Source organism: Adiantum capillus-veneris, chromosome 20 (assembly GCF_014529385.1).
Source record: "Adiantum capillus-veneris isolate H3 chromosome 20, ASM1452938v2, whole genome shotgun sequence".
NCBI lineage: Eukaryota > Viridiplantae > Streptophyta > Polypodiopsida > Polypodiales > Pteridaceae > Adiantum > Adiantum capillus-veneris.
Window position 1 is genome coordinate 69,798,665 of NC_140950.1, and position 6,047 is coordinate 69,804,711.

Genomic DNA, 6,047 nt, shown 5'->3' on the forward strand with positions numbered 1-6,047 from the left:
AGATGGCATTCTAAACAAAAGAACTCCTTAAGCATTATTTTGCCCATATCAGCATGGTGTCCCGCCACATACCTTCAAGATGCAAGCGTAGGTAATTGTTGCCAAAGAGGTGTCCTCGCTTCACATCCGATGTCCTCGCTTTGTGTCAGCAGATGTCGTTCGTTTTTGGGCATACCTTGCAATCAATGCACTCCAAGAGATGAAGTACACCATATCTCGCATAAGCAGACACGTTGACCAAGGTAGTCTCAATCACGATGTTTTCTTTCAACAGTCCCTGGAGAGACACCCTTGGTTGGCATTTGCTCAAAACAGTCTTGAGCTTCATGGCCTTGCCCCTTTTGGACTTTCTGAAGTACACCACATTTTGTGCACATGTTGACCAAGGCATTCCAAATGACAACCTCTTTCTTTTGGGCTTTCTGAAGTACACCACATTTTGTGCACATGTTGACCAAGGCATTCCGAATGACAACCTCTTTCTTCAACATCATTGGGTACAATGCCGCATGAGCCCCGCGTTGACTACCCTTTTGGTCAACAGGCAGTAGCCCGATATGCGTGACTGGAGACCGGCTGGGGCATGCTATCCACAATGGCAAGCACCCCTAAATCTAACCAACACAATGGTTAAGTTTTGGGGTGCTTGCCCCCATGTAGGTGCAGGTGATCGGCACAGCCGGTCACGATGGTTTTTGGGGACGTTGCATCTCGTTCGAGCTTATGATCTACTGTTCACTCCAGCATGCATGTAGGTGAGGCGGTAGAGCTTCATAGTTTGAGAGCCTAGGCACTGGAGTCAATACCGTGTGAGACTTGCATTGACTACCCTTTTGGTCAACAAACAGTAGCCCGATAGGCGTGACTGGAGACCGCAGGTTGGGGCATGCTTGCCACGATGGCAAAAACACCAAAATCTAACCAATGCCCATCAAAAGCATGAGAGGGAGGAGCTTCGGGAGACGACTCCCCCTCCCCTATCCCTTGAAGAGGTATCTTTTCCCACATTGAGAAGGGTTGACTCTAATTATAGGGTTAGCACGAGTTGGTATTGTGAGTTGGTTTTGGAGCAATACACCATCAACAATGGGTACCTACTCCATAAGAAGAAAAAGTTTTTATAGGTTTTGGAGCAATTGAGTTGAGAGCAAAACAAGAATTGAGAAGGAGACGTGGAGGTCAGGAACTAGCTTTTTCGTGGATGAGATAGGAGCAAGGGCAAGGGGAATAGTTTTTGCAAAACAATTGGAGCAACAAGTGTGGGAATTGTGAATAGGGTTTTGTCAATATCAGCGTATCAAAAATTTGTTCATTTAAAGAGATGTCTCTTGGGATAATTAAAGTGTATATTTGATTTGTTGTGAGTGTGAGTCAATATCTCTTGTGAATATATATAACTCGAGTCCCTATGCCTTTTCTATGGATGTATCCCCTTTGTTGTGCATTTGCCTCAACAAAGGGGATAGGGTCTGCTCCATCCCCTGCCCAACTAAAAGGAGGGGCATGTATTGTCCCGCTGCACAACCCATTTGCAGTGCTACAAGAAAAGAGATCCCTTGACTTGGAACCCCTGCATTCTCCTGGGGCTGGGGATATGGAGACTAGACAGGGGTTGGATGTTGAAGAATTCGTCCCTCTCTCCCAATGAATCCTATCCCAATGATGGATACTCTCGCTATCCAATCTTGGAACATGAAGGGATTGAAGACCCGGAAGAAGAGTGCCCTCTACTGGGAGAAAGTTAAAAAGGACAAGTCAATCAATTGCTAGGCCATCAAGGAACACCACTTGGATGCTCATAGCAAGAGAAACCATGATTTAGGAAAAAAGCTTGTATTCTATGGAGAAGGAAGTGACGGATTCAGTGGTGTCCTTCTCATTGCTGAAAGTGAATTGGAACCAAAGATGGTTTTGAACCACCCCTTCGGCAAAGTCCTTGGGGTTAGAATCAGGTGGGTAGATCATCCCCTCACCATAGTGAATGTGTACGGCCCTTGCAATGCAAAAGATAGAGCTAATTTGTGGATGCATCATAGAGATACTCCTATTGAAGGGGAGTGGCTAATGGCTGGTGACTTCAATATGGTAGAGAAGAGTAAGGACATAATAAGTTCTGCTAGTATGCTGGTTGGCACAGAAAAGGCTAAATGGCAAAGCTTGTGTGAGAAGTGGGCTATGATTGACTTATGGGAGGTAGGCCCATGGAATAGCATGCTTGGTTCACCTACATAAGTCTCCAGTATGCCTGCACCGCCTCCATGCTTGACAGATACCTCGGGGAGAGGACATTCAAGTTGTAATCTTCAATACCTCGAGGCTCGGCCTGAGCTTGAGGTCGTTTTGTAATTTTTTTGAGATTTTGATATATTCACTCACTATTGTGAGTTTGGCCAAAAAAGAATAAAGGAATTGATGTGTGTCCAAGTGAGCACAAATCTATAAGCAACTTTTTATAATTACTAGGCTATGAATTACAAATTGGGGTGTGCCCAACTAATCACATGTGTGTATGTGTATGCAAATTAATGTGTAAACAATAATAAATGCATGTATTTTGCTGAAAATCAATGTTCCTTGGTAATACTTATACCAATTTTGACCTCGGATTTTGGCAAGTTTGGTGATTAATTTTGTAAAAAACTAACTGCTTTTAGAATCAAATATTTTGCATGATAATTGTGTGTGCAATGACTAACCTTTTGATGTCTTGAAATTGCTCTCAACAATTTGAAATGTTGAGAAATTTTGTGTAACTATTTGGCTGATGTTTGCCCTGGCAATGTAGATGATGTTATTTTTCTAAATATAATATAGAGCATTGTTTTGTGTCTTATGTCTTTGTCCTTTCATGTTTCTATTCTAATGTTTGTTTGTGATCCTATGTACCTTAACTGTGGCAATGTGTTGTGTATTTGTGTGTTAACATAGTCATGTTGGCCATGCGTTGACACTTGCAACCGCAATTTTTTGAAACCCCGCTACTGTGGTGATGATGTCCATGGTAATCTCGTGCAAGATCAAGATTAAGGGAGGCCCATGCAAACCCCTTCTTAGGATTCTTCCAAAAAATTTCAAAATCTTGTTAACTTTCAATTGAGTTACCGAAGTTTACATACACATTCTTTTTCTTCCAGAAGTGTAAAGAGTGACGGCGTCCTCTTTGAATACAGTTGTATATAACATCAAGAAGTTAGATGGTTCGAATTTTTCATTTTGAAAGAAGTAAATCTAGCATGTTTTGGTGAAAATAAGTAAGTGAAACTAAAGGTTTACAATCCAAAAACATGAAGTGGGAGGATCTTGATGAGTTAACATGCTTTACTATCGTGCTATCCCTTGCCAAAAGTGTTCACTTCATTGTGGCTAAAGAGACTAGGAACTATGGTGTGTAGCAAAAGTTATGTGGTCCTTATGAGAACCAAAGTGTTGCTTCACAAGTTTATTGGCTAAAGAAGTTGGTTGATTTGAAGATAAAAGAGGGCACCCCAATGTCAAATCATCTCAATGATTTCGACACAATTTTAACTGTTTGCACAAGGTGTAAACAACGTTTCAGGACTCTATGAAGGGCATGTTTTTGTTGGTTATTGTGCTAAAGGGTTGCGATTTTTGTCTCACAAAAGTCTAGTGGGACTGGAATAGAAACACCCTAACAACTAATTTCACCCTACTATGAGCCCTCTGGTGTGTTGTTTAAAAAAAAAAAAAAAGAGGCTATGATTTCTTTGACCTTGTTGCATTGTGTCTTATTACAAGAAAAGTAAGTATAGTTTAAGTTGAATGCTACTAGCAATCACAATTTCAAGGGAGGAGTGTCTGCATATTTGTATGATAGCCTATCAATTTCTTCATTATGTCTCTCCCCAGAAACCTCACTAGCTGGCACTGCAGATGAAATCTCTTCTAGATCTTCCACTGAAAGCTTCACCTTCAAAGCCCCTACATTCTCATCAAAATTCTTCGCCTTTGTCGTACCTTCAAATAGAAACAATTGAAGAGTAAATCCACAGAAATGAGAACTACAAGCCTGAAGGCTCATCAAACATCTGAGACTACAGATCGGTATTAACTTGTCAATACCTGGGATAGGCACAACGTCATCACCCTGACGAAGAACCCATGCCAAAGCTAACTGTCCTGGTGTGCATACATGTTTCTTAGCAAGATTTGCAATTCGCTCATAGAACACTTTGTTCTTCTCCAAATTTTCTCCTTCGAACCTCGGTATGCACACCTATCATGCAGAGCAATGATGCACTTATACATGACGCCGAATGCTCAAAACTTCGAAAGTGGGGCTAACATAGAACCATACCGTGCGAGTATCTGTGGCATCCAGAGATTCAAATATGGCCTTTCCACTAAAAAAAACCGTGGCCGAGGGGGCTGTATGCAACTATCCCAATACCAAGTTCTCTGCAAAGATGTCAAAATGTGGGTCCTTTCAAAAGATTTCATTCCCACCCGCAAGGTGCGTACACTCGTCTAGATAGAAAGCCTAAACAAACTAAGAACCTGCATGTTGGAATGACATCTTCTTCTGCATCCCTAGACCACAGAGACCATTCAAGCTCAACGGCTGTGACAGGATGAACAGCATGCGCCCTTCTTATTGTGCTAGCACTTGCCCCCGAACAACCCAATATATTTGACTTTACCTTCTTGGACGAGCTTTTTGAGCTCACCAACCTGCATAGTTGTAAGCATGTGGTTCACCGAGAAAACTTAGCAATTCTAAGCCATGAAATGCAAGATTCATACGCACTGTCTCTTCTATTGGCACAGACTGGTCGACACGGTGCTGGTAATAAAGGTCAATATAGTCCACATCAAGCCTCTTCAGGCTAGCTTCGCAAGCTTGCCTCACATAATCTGCACTGCCCTTCACTGAAAAAACTCCGTTCTCGATGACACTGCCAAACTTTGTAGCTAGCTGTATATGTTCCCGAGGAAAATGCTTCATAGCCTGCACACAGAAAGGGTAAGACCCACAAAGAGCTAATTTCAGCAACAGCAAAACCTGTGAAGAGAAACGATGCAGCAACACCATGAATGCAAATACAGTAGGAAGTTCCCTACACCAACAAATAGGATGGGGAAAGGAGCAGATTAACCTTGCCGACAAGAAGCTCATTAGTAAAAGGGCCGTAGATGTCAGAGGTGTCAAGGAAGGAGACACCATTCTTGATGGCATGTTTGATGAGGTCGATGCCGACCTCCTCTTGCACAGGTGGTCCATAGAAAGCAGAGAGGCCCATGCACCCGAGGCCGAGCCGGGAAACCTGCCACAATAAAGCGAACATTGAAGGGATCCATATAAAGCAGAGAAGCCCTGGACATCCGAGAAGAATTGATAAAGCACAAACAAAAGTGAGTGCATGAATTAGAAGCAAGCAGAGCAAGACTTGTGTGTATGGGCGCATGCATGATGAAGCCTGCACAGACGCAATCAAGTCTGCATATCTCTCTCTCTCTCTCTCTCTCTCTCTCTCTCTCTCTCTCTCTCTCTCTCTCTCCCTGCGCCACACACACACACAGGTTAATGGAAAGTGGAGCTTCAGAGTACTCACCTTGAAGCCCTGCGAGCCGAGGGGGCACATTTGCTCGAGCGACATCTTGCTGCCGAAATGGTCTGCAGGCTCTGAACACCTCGCATATATGTAATTCAAAGTTGAAAGCGCTACCATGTCATGCCTGACGATATGCCCCCCACCGGAAGATGGGCCAATTCTTGATTGGGCGCTAGAGAATCCTTCCCGGCCAATTCTTAGGTATGTACAACGTGTTGTTCACTTCAGCCCTGTCCAAACCAACTTTCTAAGCTCTAATTTTAACACCTCAACATCCTGAGTTGACAAGTATCATCCCTCAACCTCTAGATCATCATCAGTCATATCTCTCAGCTTTTCTCCAAGCTCTTTACAAGCCTGCACCCTACTAAAAAAAAATACTATTTTTTTATTACAACTTGGATCGATCCATAGTGAGTAAATCCATCTGCTCCTCTAAAGCATGATACCATTGATCTCTCCACAATTGAAACCTTT

General features: G+C 42.9%; 1 pseudogene across 1 annotated transcript; it reads right to left on the reverse strand.

The window, feature by feature from the left end:
* Positions 1-3,720: 3,720 nt before the first annotated feature.
* LOC147432694 (putative aldo-keto reductase 1) lies at positions 3,721-5,779 on the reverse strand (annotated as a pseudogene). Its single transcript, XR_015185570.1, has 7 exons — positions 5,571-5,779; positions 5,115-5,282; positions 4,766-4,966; positions 4,516-4,689; positions 4,316-4,416; positions 4,081-4,234; positions 3,721-3,975 (listed from the first exon to the last, which is right to left on the reverse strand). The product of XR_015185570.1 is annotated as a putative aldo-keto reductase 1 (transcript).
* Between the last annotated feature and the right edge of the window lie 268 nt (positions 5,780-6,047).